Source organism: Mytilus californianus, unplaced genomic scaffold (assembly GCF_021869535.1).
Source record: "Mytilus californianus isolate M0D057914Y unplaced genomic scaffold, xbMytCali1.0.p SCAF_14, whole genome shotgun sequence".
NCBI classification, from domain to species: Eukaryota; Metazoa; Mollusca; class Bivalvia; order Mytilida; family Mytilidae; genus Mytilus; species Mytilus californianus.
This window is the reverse complement of record NW_026262626.1, coordinates 1,973,853-1,994,533: the sequence shown is the minus strand read 5'-3', so window position 1 is coordinate 1,994,533 and position 20,681 is coordinate 1,973,853. Positions and strand designations below refer to the sequence as shown.

Sequence of the window (20,681 nt, the reverse complement as noted above, 5' to 3'; positions counted from 1 at the left end):
ATTTTTTTTTTAATTTATTGTTCACAATATAATAAATAGAAAACGTGTGCTAGATAATAGTATAATTCAACAAAAACTAGGTGAAATTATGTTAACACTTTTAGATCTGAAAGCTAAATAACAAAATGGAGAAAAATCTGTAGCTGAAAAAATTCTTTATATCAGTGCAAACCTTAGAGGCACTTCTCAGTATTGGAATCAAAGATCGAAAGAAATAAGAGCCATTGTTCAGTATAAAATAAATGAAGGTCAGGTATTGCCATCTTTTTTTACCACTGGCAGTTGTGCAGAATTTTACTTTAAACCGCTGAAACGAATACTTTCTATTTTTAAAAAATAAACAACTGGCAATGAAATTGATTTAAATGACCACAACAACATGTTCAAAGCTGTACGAGATAATACACATAGTGTTGGTGATTATTTTGATAAACGAACTCAAAGCTATTTTAAAGAGAATATGGGACCTGCCTTTGTAGTAAATAGTTTTTGGTATAGGCAAGAATTTTCAAAGTCAATTATTATGATACACTGGCTTGTTTTGGTTTGGCGATTTGACAAAGAACCTCACAACATTATGCACCAGGCTTTTATTGATGGAAAAACAGATGATGAATGTGCAAAACTTCTCTCTGACTGGGCTATACTACAATATAAAATGACTGCAAACAATCCTGCAAGGTTAGAGGAAAAAAATCTTTGGCCTCCATCAGAAGGCACTGACCCAACCCCTCCTGACGAAAAAAAAATCCACTAATTAAATTATTCATGGATGTAAGTGAATCACAAGAAAATATATTGGAAGATCATTTACTTCTATGTAACCGAATAAATCTGCATAGGTGCTCTGATTATTGTTTTTGCGCCCCTAGAAATAAACAATCTTCTGTAAAACAGTGTCGTATGGAGTTTGGCACATCATTAAATCCAGGTAAAACCCTTAGAGATTGTCCAGCAATTGTAAAAGACAAAAATTGACCCTTACGTTTAGAGATGGAAAGGGACCACCCTAATCTGGTCCAACATTCTCAAATATATAAACAGGTATGGAGAGCAAATGGGGATATATCTCTGATTCTTTCAAAGAGTGGACCCGAAAATCTCTCTGTTAATGAAATTATTACAGTAGAAAAATATGTCAGTGGTTATGCATGTAAAGGCAATGAACCTACAGGGGCTGTGGCAGATTTAATTAATGATATGGTAAGTAGTGCTGATGAAATCACAGGTTCTACTACCTAGTCACTTTGTACAAAAATTATTAATGGGAACTGTTAAAAGAGATATTTCGGCTGTTGAAACCTCTTTTGAACTTTCTGCTTCTCTATAGATCAAGTCATGCGTTTCAAAATATAAGTTTAACTGGTGCACGGATATGAGAAAAAAAATGGATCCACTGCTACAAAACAGACCCTTTCAGATAAATATTTATCCAGAAACTGATCACTGTTCGTGGTGAAATTTTATTTGCAAAACTGGCAAAGTCCCTGTTATATCAGGTGGAAGTCTCAGAGCAACATGTCCCCTTACAGATGACTATTGTAAAAATATCCTTATTCTTTATTGGCATGACTGTATAAAATTTTCAGACATTAAAGATGACTTATTCATGCATTTTTTATTGACTGGCTATTGTCCAACTTTGTTAAGGCAGACGTTGAACGAGCAAGAAATGCGGCACAAAATGGACTTTTGGAAGACGAGTCAGACGATGATAATTCTGATTTTGAAAACATGTCTCAGCCAGATTAGATCCAAGTTGTAAAACCTAATGCAGATTTCACCGACAATTCAGAATTTAAGTTTGATGATGGGGGACCAGATTATAACTGTCTGTCACAAAGTATAAATATCCTGCAGACTTGGGAGTTAAATTTATAAATAAACTTGAAAATTGATGAAAGCAATTCTGTTGATGAACTGATATCAATATTTCATCTTAAAATGAAGACCAAATGTTTGCCTTCAATTTAGTTATGAAAGCTTTATTTGATTTTCAAAATAACTCAATTAATTTTACTCCCTAAAGACTGATTGTAGGTGGCAAAACATATTTAATTAAGTGCTTGGTAAAAGCAGTGAAATGTTTTTTAAATCAAATAAATGTGTACAAGTTCTCTGTAACAGTGCTAACTTGATAGTTGGTGTAAACATTCATATTTTTTGAAATTCCTACAACATACAAGTACAAAGAAATGAAAGCTCCTGATGGTTCTACTGGTGAAATTTTACAAAAAAACTGAAGGTTTAAAAGTTCTTATAGTGAATGAGCGTTCATTAATTGAGTATACAACTTTAGGTTGGTGGAGTTCATGTGTAGATGTGCAGTTAAAAAAAAAATGCTTCTAATTCATGGGGAGGTCTCCCTGTTGTATTTTTTTCTTGCTGACGATGTGCAATTGCCCCCAGATCTAGATACTCCTGTATATAAAGGATATTCAAAAAGCCCAGCAGGTATGCATGGTGCAATTGTTTGGAAGGAATTTAATGATGCAGTTTTATTAAAAACTGTTTTCCGTCAAGCAGAGGATCAAACTTATTTCAAAAATGTCCTTGGTGCTTTGAGAGAATATAACTAACTCAAGAACATGCAACCTGGCTGCAAAAATTCTAATGGAGGGACCTTCTTAAGTCACATGGTCAACCATTTATAGACGACATGAATAAAAATAGTCTTATTGGTTTTCCTACCCATCACGAAGAATGGCTTCATAATAAAACAAATATTTTAAAAGCAAATGCTAAAGGCTTACTTCCTACTGTTTATTTATGCATATGTTGTAAAGTTATGTTGAAAACAAACTTTAATGTGAAATGTGGCCTCTGCAATGGTTCAACTGGGACGGTTGTCGAAATTATTTACCCAGAAGGCAAAACTCCAAAAGATTGTCAACCGGTTTGTGTCATGGTTAAGTTTCAAAAATATACTGGACCACCTTTTGTACCGTTTACACCTATTAAACGAAAAGTTGATTGTTTTTGCTAATCCTGTTCTATAACACAAATACCACTCGGGTTTGGCTGTGGCACTACAATACACAGATGCCAAGGTATGACTATAGGAGAATGTGAATCATGCAGATATATTGTTATTAATCCGGGCACAAGGAAATTTGAATCACTTACCCCTGGAGCTTTACTTGTAGCACTGTCACGCGCTAAGACTGCAGGGGGCGATAGAACACCACCAGACTTTGCCTGGCACCCTGCAGTCTTAGTCAATCAAGACAGATTATGTCACAAAGTTGACACTCCTACAACTAGAGCAAGAGAAACGAATCAAAAATTTATCTAGTGAAACTTTTTCAAAATACTCATATATAATTAACAGTAAAATTTTACAAAAATTCAGGGAAATGATCAACATGAAGAATAAATACAGTATAAAACTTTTCTGATCAAAATAAATATTTTTGCTAATCCAAAATTCCTGTGGTAGGGGACATACGAGTTTCTAACCAAAACAATATTTTTGCTCATCCAACATGCCAGTGGTAGGGGACATACCAGTCTCTAACCAAAAACAATATTTTTGCTCATCCAACATGTCAGTGGTAGGGGACATACGAGTCTCTAAGCAAAACAATATTTTTGCTCATCCAACATGTCAGTGGTAGGGGACGTACCAGTCTCTAACAAAACAATATTTTTGCTCATCCGACATGCCAGTGGTAGGGGACATACCATTATCTAACCAAAACAATATTTTTCCTCATCCAACATGCCAGTGGTAGGAGACATACCCGTCTCTAACCAAACCAATATATTTGCTCATCCAACAATGCAGTGGTAGACATACCAGTCCCTAACCAAAACGATAATTTTGCTTATCCAACATGCCAGTGAAAGGGGCAGTCTCTAACGAACAATACCAGTTTTGCTCAGGGACATACCAGTAAACTAAAATCTAATTGGAATTAAAATCTACTATTGTGTTATGCAACAGCCTATTCATAGGGGGATATACTATTCTTTAACAGATTACAACATGTTTGTGTTTTTAAAGCTTCAGCAGGAGTAATATATTTAACGGAGAACAAAACTTTTACTCATCAAATAGCTATTTTGAGAAAAAAAACATATGCTGAATGTATATTGTTGGTATATTTAAAAGGAGAGGGAGTTTCCATCTACATTTTAAAGGGCAATTATAAGCCATGAGATGAGATATGTAGCCAAGAAACTTCCTCCATTTGAAAGACCACTCTTAGAATATTCTTTGCTCTGAAAACAAGAAGGGATTTATATAATTGAAAGACACAAGATTATATTTGTTTATCACTAGGCAACTTCAATTGCGTTGGCTAATGACATCATTATGTTCTGAATCTACTCAACTAAGATAAATCACCTTAGCTTAGTAGCTGGAGATGGGAAATGATCCCACAGAAAAATAATGTTTATGTATTGTAAAAATTATTTAATTTCAGTATTAGTAATGATTTTTTATACTTTCTTACAGGTTACATATCATGACTGAACTTGGAAACATAGTTTTTGGTTGTATGTCTAGGGAGAGGAGGGCGAGGGGGGTGTTTAAAGGATTTTATGGATCAACACATGTCCTTTGGGACACGTTTTATATCCCATGTACTTGTGAGACCAGGGGGGGGGGGATAAATCTAATTCCAGATATCAAGAAAGAAATTTCTTCCATTAAACATACAAACATTAGGGTTGTATTAGCAGCTGGACTGTGCAACCTTACAGAAAAGGTTAATCATGAAAATGGTACAGAGTTGACATATTCAAGAGACAACAGCAATGTTGTCAATATTGTCTCTGAGCTAAAAAAATTATTCCGATTTCTCAGAGAATAAAATACCAGTTCACTTTGTTTCAATTGTTCGAACTTGCATTAAAAATATGGGGATTTCAACTTCAATCAATTTGAATACAAGAAACAGCAGTACAGACTGAGGCGCAGTGTGTTTTCAGATGTTGAAATTGACCTGATGCAGAGAGAGCTTGAACTCGGTACATACTACATCAACCAGAAAGGGGGTTTCAAACATCAGATGCGACAAAACAATTTCAAACATAAAAATCAGAAGAAACAAAAAATATCGATTTAACTTCCAAAATCTGTACGATGGAGTCAATCATTAAATTAACTTAAAACTTTATCAATAAAATTAACAGGGTATCATTAAATATCAGTTAAATAGATATGTGGCATATGTATTTTTAAGTCCCTGTGTGAATATAAACAAATAGAAGACATTCCTTTTTAAACATATTTCAATTTGTAGACACAAAATAACTTGCCGGTTTTATGTGTATCAACAGGGAATTAACTTACATAAAATCATTGGAATGCTGAGAGAAATTATACCTGAATCACAGAACCTGGTGACAACTTGGATCATCTACAACTGTAAGTTACGATTACAATACATGTTATATATATAAATTTGTTGAAAACGGATATTGTAAAGTATTCTATAGGTAACTGGTTTGTTGACCGTCCCCATTCACAGGTTTCACCTGCCTCATATTATAACTATGCACAGCACTTGTCTGAAATTTCGTAATGTCTTCTTTCCGTCTATACCTAAATGAAGAAATTTGGTATGGCTCTTGCACCTGCCCTTTTCAAATTATTAAATGCATCTTTGCATTCTCGTTTCAGAATTACATAAATGGTGGAAGGATAAACGTTCAAATGACCCAGTTGTAACAGGATCGATGTACGGAATGACTACGTAAAATTTCCGTACTTTACTGCGGGAGAAAAAGTCTAATTAGTGGGAAATTTCAATAGTGCGAAAATACAAGATCTCTCTTAAACGATGCCTTGAATTAAGTCATCTTATTTTTTCGATTAAAAAAGGCACTTTTTGTAATGATTGTTTGTTGGTTGCTTAACGTCCAGTGGCAAATATTTCATGCATGTTAAGGACGCTTTTTGTAACCGGTTTTAATTTTAATGAGGTGTAGTGTGATCTTTTAAAAATAAAATTAAAAAAATCACTATTATTCTTGGTCTTTCCAAATTGTAGGCCATATACCGTAAGAAATGGCTAGCACCAGTGAAGTTTGTCCTATGTAAATCAGTTGCCGCAATGTAAATTGGTGCATTGCCCCCATTGTAGACCATTCCTTCATTGTTCTGAAGAAGATAAAGATTGTAGGTAGTTTAAATGTTATCTATGCAAAATTTTAAACCACCAATATTTTACCATACAATTTTATTGTTTGTGAAAATCTATCGATACTTGCCTACAGAATATTTTACACTGCATATCTACACCACAATTTATGAAAGATTTTTAATTATCAACTCATTGTGCATTATAACACACAATCGTAAGACTTACTTGGTATCGGTTGCTCATTCTTTAGTTTTCTATATTTTGTGGACTTGTATTCAGTTTAAGCGACGACGTTTTGACATTCAGGTGAAGGCCAGGAGGATTTTTCCAAACTGATCATCTATTTTTATTTTGTTATGCATGCTTATCATTTCCCGCGGCTTTGCCAAAAAAAAATTTATATTTTCCATCTTGAACGCATTTGTTTCCTGAATTTTGTGTTGCAGAATATTCATTTCATGCAGCCTGGTGCAAAGTTTTTTACTTTTATTTTCTGTTCTTACCAAGCAAAGTTATTCATTTTAGAAATCCTGCCCGCCACACCAAGCCCTCGATAACAAAATGGTTATCCCCTTATCTCGGCAAGTATAAATGGTCCCATTTCGAGTTTTCTTACTTTTCTAAGAAACTCATATCATTTGTATTCTTTATTTTCTTTGTCTGTGATGATAATTAAATGAACCTTCTGGTCTAGGAACATTGACTCGATGGAATAACGTTTGCCCTGGTGGAAATACACCTTTTAAAACCTTTATTCCACTGCCATTAAACACCTATCATTTTTTTGTTTGTGTGTGTGTGTGGTGGGGGCAAGGTTTTTTTTTGTAATTCAAAAGTTAAAAAATTTCATCCAACCAGACTCTAGGCTAGAGTTTTAGAACATTTCCTGTTTGAATGGAAAGACACCAGAATTATATGATGTTAAGGGATGGATATCCAAGTATGCATGTGGAACATGATTTCTTCAAAAAAGGATAAGTCGACTTCAATCATATCTGACAGAGAAGAAATATTGGAAAAGTGGTGGAAATATGAAAAACGAAATTTATTTCTGGATAATTTTTGGCTTACAACCTTCAAAAATTAGAAAAAACAAAAACATACTCTTGAAAATTGCAATCCTTATAAATCAACCAATATAGATATGTCTTATTTGAACAAATCTCTTGTCAAAGACTCCCGCCAAATTATTGAAACATGCTAGACAGCTACCGACCATATAATAAATACCGTATGCCCAACATCAATGACACAGGAGAAAGGAGTAAAAATCGTCAAGTCTATCATCAGTATCGTTCAACCATTCATAGAAGAGAAAGTCGACATGAAATTCAACCATAAACTAGCTGACTCGTTATCTCCATTTAGCGGTTACAGCAGCAGAACATCGGCAGGAAATTAAGGAAACAGTCACGGTAAGCTAAAGGAAATTGGAGGAAGTGATGAAGGATGATGGAAATGATGTGATCAATTTTCTTTCATCTGGAAAATCTTTTAACCAATATTATCAGGACAGAATGGCCAGATTCTATGAATCGAAAGTAAGAGCAGAGGAGAGGACCGAGAAGTTAATCTGTCAAGAATCATCAGGTAAGAAGAAATCAAAACAGCACCATGGAAATTTTTAAAACTACTCCTTCGACTGAACAGGTTTTCTTTATGAAATGAAATCAACTGAACCCTAATGGCAAATTCAACTAGAAAATCAACGGTAACTTTCCTGTGAATGCTTGTCAAGTCGTATTAGAATATGTAAGGAAGCAGGGTATCGACACACAGATTTATAATACAGAATAAAGGTAAGCTCACAAGACTATCTCCGAAGAATCAGAAGGGCCAAAAATACAATTCACTTGAGGAACAAAAAGCACAGTCTGCCAACAAAAGAACAGGTAAAGCCATCCAAAAGGATGTTAGAAGAAAGTTACAATCTGGAGAACTTTACATCGGCGTCCAGATAGCAGAGAAAACCAAAATAACAACAGTCCAGCAGGTGAGCTGATACAAAAACCCATACGACTTTTGCTAGAAAAATGCCATTATCGTACATCCGAGAACAATCCCTTAAAGACCAGTTTCAAGGTCTATTTAAGTACAGAACTGACGAAGAATATGACAAAGTGGGTGTTACACCACCTGAATCTGCAGACCAGACAAGATCATTTGAAAACAACGGAGAGAACTAGAAAGTTTGGCAGGACCATAGCGATATTCTGAACCACAACTACATTTGCTTTACCTTCTCTTTTCTCTATGATATCTTCTATACCGACCAAGAGTTTAAACTAAAACATCCCGACAAAAATCCTTTAGATGTCCAAGCATTAGGGTCAACAAAGTGGGGAGGGGTAATTTTTCTCGTCTATGTGGCATTCCACCAGCAGAACATGGCAATTATATGAGATGCTTTCATATGAAAACTCTGAGTCTACACGAACGATGCAAACTATCTAATTCAAACACAAGTCTTCGAAAGTTGAAAGCATTCTAAACCCTTTTCAAAATCTTGAAAAAGCAGATCTGGTAAATGAATTAAAAGCAAGGAACATAGAAACAACAGAGAAAAACCGTAAACAACTAATAGTGGACCTTACTCAACTACTCCATGCAGACCACAAGCTTTAAAAATACCCGAACCTCATCTGCCAACTGAAAATATCAACAACCCAATTCCCGAAATTTAGCGTTCTGAACCTTTACATGACCTGACCAATGTTATCCAGAACATAACAGAACTTCACTACCATACCAAGGATAAAGAAGCACAAAAAGAGTTCCAAAATTTATCCCAAATAACAATTGGAGATAAGAATCAAGTAAAATGTTCAGATACACGCCTGTATCTCGTTAAAATTATCAAAATTGGCAGCAAATCTATATGAACAAAAGAAGATTATTAAAACATCATCCAGATGATTGAATCCCTAGTTGAAATAACTAATATTTGCTATTCAAAATACGAATGTCGTTCACCAAAACAGGTTCTTAGACTATTAATCAATGTTTCATATTTGCCGTTACTTGCAGGATTGTTAGCGGAATTCAGTCTCGCCCTAAAATGACAAAACGAAAAGTGTAACCTTCCATCTACCTGAATATTTGAGAATTTTTAATTTGATATCAATTTTAACTAAACAAGAAGAACGCATTTATGGGGACTTGCGAAAAATTTCAGAAAATACCACCAACAGGCAAGCCCTATTCATCTGTGACAATGCTATGCATCGTTTCAACAGTCAGCAAGTTACAAGATCAGACTACTTCACCATGCAGGAATCTGTAATTAGAAAACAAGCTCGCCTTCTGGCTACATGTCCAAATTCTACCAATTCGGTCATATCGTCTCAAAACAACCAGCCTTTCTGCGAGCTCATCTGGAAAGAGTCGTTATCATTATGCACACACTCCATGTTATATTTTACCATAAAAACAACATTTAACGATATGTTGACCATTACATCTAATACAACAGGTTTACACATTATACTGATGTAAATGTGTTTTTATTTCAGTTTTGAGATGGGCTGTACAACCTAGCAACATTGATGTCCATGAAAGTCTGATCACCAAACTAAAAAAAATACCAGGTATTAACACAATCTTCAGATTCTCATTCTTAATATTGATCGAATATACAGAAGCCAAATTCTTCTTCTCTGTGTTGTTATTTACTATTCATTACTCCTTTTTCAAAACAAAACTTTTGATTTGAGCTAACAGTGTAAAGAAGCCACTTACATGCAAAAGGAAACTATTCGAGTCTGAAGTTACAAAACAAGAAATTGGTAAGTATTAGAATTATTGGCTGAACTTTTGTTCTAATTCATTAGAGCAAAATAAGATGTGAAATGAAATTTCAGAAGTGTTATATTTAAATCAAATATGTCATTGTATATACAATATTTATATAATGCATGTTTTTAATCAATATTATTTTGTGCAATTTTCAAAGATTATAATTATTATCATACGCTTGCAGTTACCTACTGCATGCAGCGTCTGTTATTTTGGTAATAAAACATAAATTTTCTTGTAGCAATTTCTTTTAGTTTGAAGGAGTTAAAATAAAATCGAAAAATCACAGTGAGAGCAAGAGTGAAAAAACTCTTTAAAATATATACCCTTTTTATGCTTCAGCATCATGTAAAAAGAAGACGACATTCGACATGGTTGTTCAACTTCTTGGCCCATCAGATGTGGATGACTGCATTAAGTACAGGGAATTGAAGATAAACAAAACGGTCATAAATCCTTTTTATCGGTTTTTGATCAATCTTTCTCTAGGCTACAGATTCAGGTCAGCAAGAAATATTTTACCCTGAAAGAAGAGACAACAAAAGTTGATGGAAAGAACAGGGTGAATCTGTTAGCTGACAAAGAGATTGCACAAAAGCTGCTTAACCACTGTGGAATGTACTACTTTAATGTCCATTGCACCAAATGTTAGTTCTCGGATGTTATTTCTAGCTTCAAGCCTTGATACAAAATAATTATACCAAATGTCATCAAACCTACTAAAGTTATAAACATAGGGAGATGGGGTATGATTGCCAATGATACAACTATCTTTAATTGATCAAAATGACATGGATGTAAGTAGCTATTGGTCACTTAGCGACCTAAGAAATTAGAGAAAAACCAATCACTGAATGATCTGAATTTTAAACATACTACATGTGTTTACTCAACTTATTTCTTATAACATACAATGTATTTAAGATAAGTAAGTTATGTATCAGGTACTTTTGTAATATATATATTTTTGAAGTTCAAACAAATTTGAAAATTTCTTAGCTTTATGGTATGGTATTTAACGTCAAGTGGCAAACATTACATTCATATTAGGGCTAGAACATGTTATTGTAATATGAATATGAAACCTGCTTTGTATAAGACCCACACAATAAGCATGATTTTTAACATGCTTTTAACATAACACAGTGTAGCAACACATAAGACAATCGAGGCAGTAAATGCAGTATTAATACATGTAATATGCCAATAATTGCTGTTTATATGAACCCCATAACAGCTACATTTAGTGAATTAATTGATTATCCAAAGCATCTTGAAGATGTTTTTGTCGAGTATACTGTGTACATCGAGAGTCTGATCATGACTAAAGACAAATTAACATCTTCTCTATTGAATGTTTACAAAAATTAGAACTTGTGAAATATAAAAGATTTTCTACCCCAGGAATAGATAACCTCAGCTGTAATTTGCATAACCCTTCGGAATTTTGGGTACTCAATGCTCTTCAACCTCGTACTTTATTTGGCCTTTTAAAAGTTTTTTTTATTCGAGAGTCACTAATAAGTCTTTTGTAGACGAAACGCGCGTCTGGCGTATAAAATTGTAATCCTGGTTTCTGTTATGAATTTATTTATGCTCCTTGTTTCTGTGATGAATTTATTTATGCTCCTAAGTTCTGTGATGAATTTATTTATGCTCCTAGTTTCTGTAATGCGTTTATTTATGCTCCTGGTTTCTGTGGTGAGTCTATTCATAATAAGTAGCAACGCACTTGCTAATCAATAATGAATCACGACATGCAATCTGATTTACTGCCAGTAAACTATGATGAACGACGTCACCATTTGTGCTTTTGACCAAAATAATGTGTATGCTTGGCTTAAATTACAAGCTATACAACACAGAGCGATGAATTTAACAAAAATGTCATATTCAAACAACGTTTAAACAAGCATCCAGAAGATTTAAATAGGAAGAATAATTCCAAAACGACTTAAAAGTTAAATAATTTCTCAACAGTTCAACGACAATCAACGTTATGTACGTAACAAATACTTGTCAAGGTTATCCCTTTTACTTGAAATATAAACCTGTTAGACAAAACGAATAATAAAACTTCAACTACGGCCAGAGGACAATAACGGGAGATAATAAACCTGCTTAAATTCCTGACCTTAATCTAACTTGCGTTGCGTCGTTTAGAGAGGTAATGTGTGTTACGTGGTACACAAAGACGGTCAATTAGCTACATCTAATAATATTTTTGGTACGAAACGTGAAAATCATATAGGAAATACTAAAAAGAATAATCGTAGCATGTCATCAGCATGATAAGATAACATAGGTATGCAAATATTGCTCAAAACAGCCTAAACCTTTATGTACCATTCAACTGTTTATCAAACTATTTTATATAAACATAAGTAAAATGAGTTTCGCCTGATTAAATAAATGGAGAGTGTGACAATTTAACACAGATGATTTCCCCGCTTGTATATAACGTTATAAGGGGCATAACTCGAGAACGGTATAATTGACGCCACCCAATTCGAACTTGATCTGTGTTTTGAGGTAATAAGCATTGTGTATAAGTTTCATAACATTTGGTTGAGGCAAACTATAGTTAGAAAACGGAAACAAATTTTCGGACGAACAAGGGCGTACAAACCGGACCCAAAATGAGTATTTTCTAAAAGGAGAGAAAATGACTTCTAATTTAGGCTATTTAGGTTCGTGTTGTATTTGAACAATTGCAGTCATCATATTAAACCTGAAAATAAACACAATATAAAATTAAGGAGTTGAAAAAAAATTATTACAATGTGTTATTACATATAAGTTTCAACTTATGCATCAAGCTTTTTAAGGAAATATAATTGAATGAGCATACAAAAAAAAAGTTTGAGTCAATTTAGAACAGTAACAGTTAATTCCCTTTGCATACAGTTTTTGTTATTAAGACTTACCGCTATATTGTCTATGAATAGATATAGGAAGATGTGGTATGTGGTATAACATGTTTTTTTTTTAATATAGGTTACTGCTTAATTTCAAATCAATATCGTTATGACATTTTTTTAGTAGATCAAACTAGTAACAAATAGGCCATTATTCATTTGTATCTCAAAAGTTTCGCCTTGAAACGAGTCATCTTCGGGTTACAATTAAGAAATGTTCCATGGCTTTTATAACTTTCAGTGATCGTTTCAAACTCTATTCTAACCGGACGTGGCTACGTATTTATACATCCCGAATAGCCATATAGACGTTCCTTTTCAGTGGGTTTTACTGCCGTTTTGGAAACGGCAAAGATTGTTAGACCAGTTTCTTCAGAATTGGAATTCGCTTATCCAAAATTCGTCAAAAGGTATTAACTACAAAATTTTTAAGAAAGACTGGGAATTTGAGGAATATTTTAATATTTTGGGCTTTAATGATGCTATTGTTCTCTGTCGATTTCGAACAACTAATAACACATTGCCGATTGAGACAGGAAGGTGACAAAACGAATCAAGATAAAACCGTTTCTGCCTCCAATGTCAACATCGCGATGTGAACGATGTACACTAAAGTGTACACTTGGTATGAACACGATGGCTATTGTCAACATCGAGATGTCTACAATGTAAAACTAATGGTATAGACTTTTTAAACAATATAAACACGATGTTGACTCACTTTTTGTCAACATAGCAATGTCTACTTTGTAAACACAATAATGACACGATACAGTAGACATCGCGATGTTGACAACATAGATAAAACAGTGCTCGGGACAGACTTCTATTATTGCTACCAGTCCTCCTTTCTTTAATTGTGACATCATCGAATGAGATTTATTACCGAATTTGAGCTACCTATAAGCAACAAGACGGGTAACACTAGTAGAGCAGGATCTGCTTACCGTTGTCAGCTTCCCTCCCGACTATAGTTTTGAATGTCCCCTTGGTATCTTTCGCCTCTTTTTTAAAGGTGTTGGGTTCTCTTCTCTTTTATATTTTACCTTAAAATTAAATATTTCGGGGGTAATTACTCCATTAATAAGTCATTGCTTTCACACTTGATCATAGTGCATTAATTTTTTTATAGCTATATGTTATAGTTTCAAGAGAGAGTCAAAATCTGGGACATCAAATTGACCTTTTACTTAAACCTCGAAATCAATTGATTGATTTATTGTTGGTTTCTTAACGTCCAGGTGCTAATAATTCATGCATGTTCAAGACGAGAACAAATTAATAATTAATACAATTGGTAGGTCCTTTAATAGAGGCCGTGCGGGATAAAGGTCGGTAAAATTTTGACTGCCACTAGAAAATGAGAGTATATTGGATAGGGGCAGAAATTTTGCTTGCAATAGGCCACCTACGGACCCCCTAGACAGTTGTAATAGGCGTTATTAGCGTAGCACTCTCTTTACACGAGGCATCGGATTAACGTCCCCATTCTGACTGCGTACTTGTGCATCCCGCACAGCCAAACGGACGCTACACTTTGGCAAGGGTTTTACTGTCGATCGGAAGAAGACCAAGAGTAACCAATGTCTATACCCCAGTCACCCTTGGGGGGTTCTAGATCAGAGTTCTGGATCTCAAACAAAAAGACCCAATGTCTCTTAAATGAATGGTTTAGAAATAATATTAGGGAAGAAAACTATAAAAAGTCACTAAAACATTTTGACCTAAATAGTTTCGAGTTGCAAACAATTGACAAACATCTAATTTTAGAGGAACCGTAATCACTATACGACATCTACGCTCTCATCTCATGTTAAATTTACTGACAGTCTGATTTTAATTATATTTTCAAACAATGCGTCATCATAGAGCCCATTTATTATGTATCGTCTTCCGATGGTCCTTCTTTGTTACTAACAATATCTGATTTAGAACATAAAGTAAAATATGAGAAAATTTCGTATCGGTACTCGGCTGATAATTTATTGTATTGCATATCGTTACTTGACTGATAATTTATAGTATCTGGATGCAGAAAACATTAAACTTCATTTAAGAAACTCACATCGTAAACCGAGATGTCGATATTTACGGTTTCCGGACGCAAAAAAAAACATTACAATGGACACTTGATTTATAACGATTAAAAGACTTTTCTCTATTTGGTTATTAGTTAAGTTCGTACATAAATGCTGACAAAATCAACCAACATTGGAATTGAACAGATTTCATGAGTATATGATACTACCTGTCCAGTTAGTCTAAATTGTCTGTTAATTAAGTAAAGAAAGTTCTGTTTTTTTTAACGTATGATCAATTCGTAAACTTAACCACGTACATTTAAGCGTCGCAAAATTCCATGACACCTGGGTGTATTTTCGTATGAAGAAAGATAACACTCTGCAACATAAATTAATATTTATTTGCCAACATCCATTGGAAAATATAACATGCATTCTCGGAGCAACACATTTACAATATATCCAGAAGAAGGTAGATCCTACACATAGGACGATAATTACGACTGCAACTGGACATTAAAGGTATGTTTGATTTTAGCAGACATTTCGTCTGGAAACAGGACACCTTCGGACCACTCTTAGATTTGATGCAAGAGTTCTATACGTTCAATGTCAATGACACTCCTCAACATGATGCATCAGATTTCACGTCCTCATTTTGACCGGACGATTGTGTATTTGTCCATCCCGCATATCCAAACGGACGGCCCTCTTAATTGGGATTTATTGCTGGATATGAAAACTGGGTAGGCGACAATATCTTGACGATAAACCAGTAAAGTTGCCCTGAAAAAAAAGATGCACAAGCCATATTTATCTAAGGATAGTTTATGAAAGACTTATTTCGGACTGTGATATACTGGTTTTCTTTTATTTTACGGTTCCAACCCATATACAGCTATACTAAACTAACCCTCAGCCTAAAAGTAAATAAAACCCTGGGGCCAAACTTACATGTATGATACCGATTTCATGAGCACGATACATGTTTATTGAGAACCTTTCACCAGACAATACATGTATAAGATCCTAAAAAATTATACCTGTGTTTTTTCTATCATGGAGAAAATAAATATTTTGACTGGTTGAAACAGGATAAATAGTCTGACTTTAATAGTGCTAGTCCAAAAATGACCTTAAACTTTTGAGAATAATACATGTTAATAAGGCATTAGAAGTTAGGATATGAATAGCGGAACCACAAGTATTTTTATAAGCCTTAGAGAACCACCATTTAACTTATTTCTCTGGGGCCACTTCAATCCTTTAATTTTAGGAGTGACCAGCTGAGACATCCAGTGCTCAACCCTTATCATATATTTTAAAACACAAAAAGTACATAGTACCCTATCATATATTTTTGACATGCTATTTCATGGAGAGATAAAAAAGATTTGACAAATATTTGATGCATTTAAGACTTGTTTTTAATTGCATTTGAGAAAAAATAGACCATGTTTGTGACAGCTTTTAATTACTTTTTTTATTATTATACATGATATTTTTTTATTGTGTCTAACATTTTTTGTAACAAATAATACATATACCTTCACCCTCAAAACAACCGATACACACATTTGTTGACAATACTGTTTGCCAAGTTCAAGAGATCCCATATGATTGGTTTTTTTTAATCCAATACTAGTATTCAAGTGTTATTAATTTTAAACTAATTCAAAGATATTTTATGTAACTTTGATTAACTTCACATACGACATACAGCATATGAATTTGAACATACTTCTGTTGACTATAAAGCATCTGATTTCCTGCAAATTTTATATCTGATTACCATAATAGTACCATGAGATTAATATTAAAGGACTTCATCCTCTTTCACAGATAAACCACCTCATATTAGTTGTATTAAACATATGTTATAACCCTTATATTGTAGACCCAGAGATGCTCAAGACCATAACTGCAGAGCAACTATAAATAAAGATGGGGGCTCGTACATCCTAAAATGAGAAGAAACAGAAGAAGAAGAAGAGACTTTTCAGCTTGAACCATGTATGTAATAACATTGATGGACAGAGTTCTTTGATACTCAAAACTATATTTATTTTTCAGTCAGTCTTGTTCCAGTCATTGCAACTCAGTCGCGCGTTTTAACGTGCAATTGTCAATCCTGAACTTCATGATCGAAAGCCACACATTCTTTAAAACAAATTCTAAAAAAATGATGCAGAATAAAAAAATTAAAATGCTTTTAAAGCATTGAGTTTCAAAAAATATATTTCAAATTGTCCTATATTATTGAAAGTAGTATTTTTTTTATTCAAGTCGAACTAAATTGTTCCTATAAAATACCGTATTTAACGCAAGTGAGGCTCCAGTGATGGTATACACCTTATCGCTATTACTGGACATCACACAGGTTCGCGTAAAAGTTTTACGTCACAATAGAAAATATCTGACGCCCCAATGGAAAAGTGATTGTTGTATGACGTCAAAAGTTAAAGTTGTGCATATTCTATGGTCAACCGGCGCAGATTTCCAAATAGCGATAAGGTGTAATACACTCATTTTACGACTAAAACACTCGTAATTGATAAACATTTCTGTATAACTTACAATCAATTTTAGTAGGTTTTGAAATGTAAATCTATCGGGACGCTTCAAACTCGTTTGGAGTGTTCAATATCTATGTAAATCGCACTACGCTGTAATCTTCAAAAACCTGTCACCCTTCTCGATGCCACATGCGTGTTCGAATGTTGCCTCGTGTAATAATTTTTGCACAGTGTCAGTCTGAAAAAAAGGACATAGGTATTTCATACAGATAATGTAAATTTTTTTATAAATGTCAATGCGTTGAGATTTGAAAAAAAAAATCACGCTTTTGATGCTTGCGTGGTATGAAAAAAAAACCAACATTGATTGAAATAAGAATTAAAGCCAGTTAGGCCAACACCAAATGAATTTGATCCAACAACTCCTAAGTGGTGTACTGCAATGGTACTATGGAGACTGATTTACAATGACATGTTAGAACAGGCGGCATCTTAATCATTGATTTAAAGCTTATTGTAAGCGAAAATTGAAAAGGAATAAGCCTTGAAGCTAGTAATGCCAAAACTAAAGGGAAATCTTGAAATAGTCTTAGATGCAGGATTGTTTTATTAGTTGTTATTGGCTTTGAACTAGCTGTCAGTAATTGCGAGTACTCTCAGATCTGTACTTGGGCTCATTTTTTTTTTTTTTTTTTGTGGGGATGTATAAATACCCTGCGACGCCCAGTCTGTGGTTTTGTTAGATGTGTTTCTGCTTTGTATAGATCTGATGATTTCAGCCAATTTCAACTGATGTTTATAGTTTCTTATGCTGTACCGATACACCACTGCACTGTCTCGGATTAGGGGAGGGTTTGGCTCCAGCATACCAGTTTAACCCCGACACATTCTGTATGTGCTGGTCCCAAGTCAGTGGTTGTCGTTTGATGCTGTATATAAAATTTATTTTTCGTTCATTGTTTTGTCTTATTTTTATAAGGATGTTAAAATGATTTATATATAGGGTCATCAGTTGTTTAAGAGGTGTACTATGATGATGTTGATATGTGCTGGCATGTACTTAAAAAGAACTTTTTAAAACATTATTGATGCCTAGATAAATATCAAATATTATTTTTTGCAGTGTGAAAATTTTTGTATGCAAAAGAAAATCTATGGCATTGGATTGTTTGGTATTCTATTTCAAATGTATGACGTTCAGTTAACCATAAAATTAACAATCATCAATCGTAGCTATATATGTGGCATTCATTAATTACAATGGTTATAACTTTGTCATCTATCTGAATCTCATGATGACAACTAACAACACTTTTGCATTTATTAAAAAAACGTTTTAATCACAATCCCGTCCACTTCTCCACGAATGTGACATACCGAACTGGACTTATCACCGGGTTCGCACTTGCATGAGCAACACGAGGGGTGCCACCTGCGGATAGGATCTTCTTACACTTTCGGAGCACCTGAGATGACCCATTTTGTTAAATAGTGGTTCATGTTGCTCCTGCTTTAGATTTGTAATTTTAATTTTTCGATGTCTGTGTTATTAATACCGGTAACAGTCTTTTCTATATTTTGTTATGAAACACGTGTTTCCAGGTTAAAAATGTACATAACCTATGGTTTGTTAACTTGGATATGTCTTGGGGTTTGATAAGAGTCAGATTAATACCAAAAAGTAAAATCACAAAAATGCCGAACTCCGATGAAAATTCAAAACGGAAAGCCTCTAATCAAATGGCAAAATCAAAAGCTCAAACACATCAAACGAATGGATAACAACTGTCATATTCCTGACTTGGTACAGACATTTTCTTATGTAGAAAATGGTGGATTAAACCTGGTTTTATAGCAAGCACCTCGCACTTGTATGACAGTCGCATAAAATTCCACTATATTGACAACGATGTGTGAACAAAACAAACACACACAATAGGTAAAAATGTCAAAAAATGGGAGTATAGCAGTCAACATTGTGTTATAATCTTAATCACTATAAAAACAAACAAATATGTAACAAAGAATCACAAAAAGGAATATAAACAAAGCACATATACACAAATTAACATAACACAATGATGGGATGTATAAGTACAGAGCCACATCATATGTAACAAAGAAACACAAAAAGGCATATTGACAAAGCACATTACCAAAAATGAAAGACAAGAATACAAAATTTTACCATAGCACAATAACACAATGACGGGATGTATAAGTACAGAACCACGTCATATTTAACAAAGAAACACAAAAAGGCATATAGACAAGGCACATTAGCAAAAAATGAAAGACAAGAATACAAAAATTTACCATAGCTATTAAGTGATGCCTATTCACTTGATATAACTTATCAGCGTATTTCATAGGAGTAACGATACGGGTGGGGCATGATCTGCTTACCCTCTCGGAGCACGTAGTTCACCTCCGATTTTTGGTGGGTTCCTGTTGCTCAGTCTTTAGTTTTCTATTTTGTGTTTTTTGGGATGTTGTTTGTCTTTTGGTCGTTTTTGCGTAATTTGCCCTGGCATTGCCTTATTACCTGAGAGTCTGACTATCCCTTTTGTATCTTACGCCTCTCTTTTTGTGTCTGGAAAAATCACAAACCTATTGCTTTATTTTTTTTCAAGCAAGAACAAACATGCACACACCCATATCTACATATACAAACTAAAAAAACAAGAATTTTACACCAACCGAACACATGCACACAAGCTAGTAAAATTTCTCATCAAAATCACTGTCAAAGTCGCAATAATCATAATATTGTTCCTCGTTCTCGGCCATACGAGCCTTTGTTGCGCAATTACCAAACAAGTAATCCCAAAAGTATAGGTACGATTGCCACATCAGCTGATGACGACCTTTCTTGTCGATAAACTCATTTTGGAACATTTCAAAAATAAAGAAAAGGAGATTTTCATTTCATTTTCTTGCACTTTCTTCTTGCTTTCTGAAAAATTAATACTAATGTATAGAGTCAAACGAATGTAAAAAAAAACTTGATTATGTATACAGGACGATTTTGTTGAGAGAAAAAAACTTTGAATAAGTGTGTAATATATAAATCAGATGTTGTCGATCACTACCATACGGTTGATTTTATAATGAGAGTCTGGATGGAAGGGGGTTCATTCTCTGTTCTTTATATTCTAGCACCCAATTATTCTCTTTTCATTCTCTGTTCTTTATATTCTAGCACCCAATTATTCTTTATTTTTTGCCACTAACTTTCCATATTTTATCTATTAATCTTTATTCTGTAAATCCATTCAGACTCTACATAATAACTGAAGTAATCTCACTTGTCTTTAACTTATATTATTGAATTGG

General features: G+C 34.0%; 1 pseudogene; it reads left to right on the top strand.

The window, feature by feature from the left end:
• Positions 1 to 9,632, top strand: part of LOC127724864 (uncharacterized) — a 29,343-nt pseudogene extending 19,711 nt beyond the window's left edge.
• Positions 9,633 to 20,681: the final 11,049 nt, after the last annotated feature.